Source organism: Xiphophorus hellerii, chromosome 14, assembly GCF_003331165.1.
Source record: "Xiphophorus hellerii strain 12219 chromosome 14, Xiphophorus_hellerii-4.1, whole genome shotgun sequence".
In the NCBI taxonomy this organism is placed as follows: domain Eukaryota; kingdom Metazoa; phylum Chordata; class Actinopteri; order Cyprinodontiformes; family Poeciliidae; genus Xiphophorus; species Xiphophorus hellerii.
In genome coordinates, this window is record NC_045685.1 from 10,664,890 (window position 1) to 10,665,241 (window position 352).

A 352-nucleotide genomic window follows, 5' to 3' on the forward strand; every position below is an offset into this window, starting at 1 on the left:
TCAAACTTCCCTCTTAAAACTCTTCCTCCCCCCCGTTTCCACCTCCCTCCCACCCTCTCACACCTCAAACTTCTTCTTCTCTTCTTCAGTGCCATTTCTCCTCCCACCATCCCTCCCAAAACTTCCCGTCCCGTTTCTTCTTCCCCTCCCCGCCGCCCCATCGCAGTGTTTGTTCACTTCTCCTTACTTCGCCCACCTCTCCTCTTCCTCCTCTTCCTCTTCGGTGCAGCTGGTGGGGCCCTTCCTTTAGTCCTGACATGCAGAGGCACTGATTCTGTAAAGGTCGTGACCTCTCGCAGTAGGCTGCGCCAGGGCTTAGCGCGACACTCTTGCACATCTGCGTGCCCTGGGT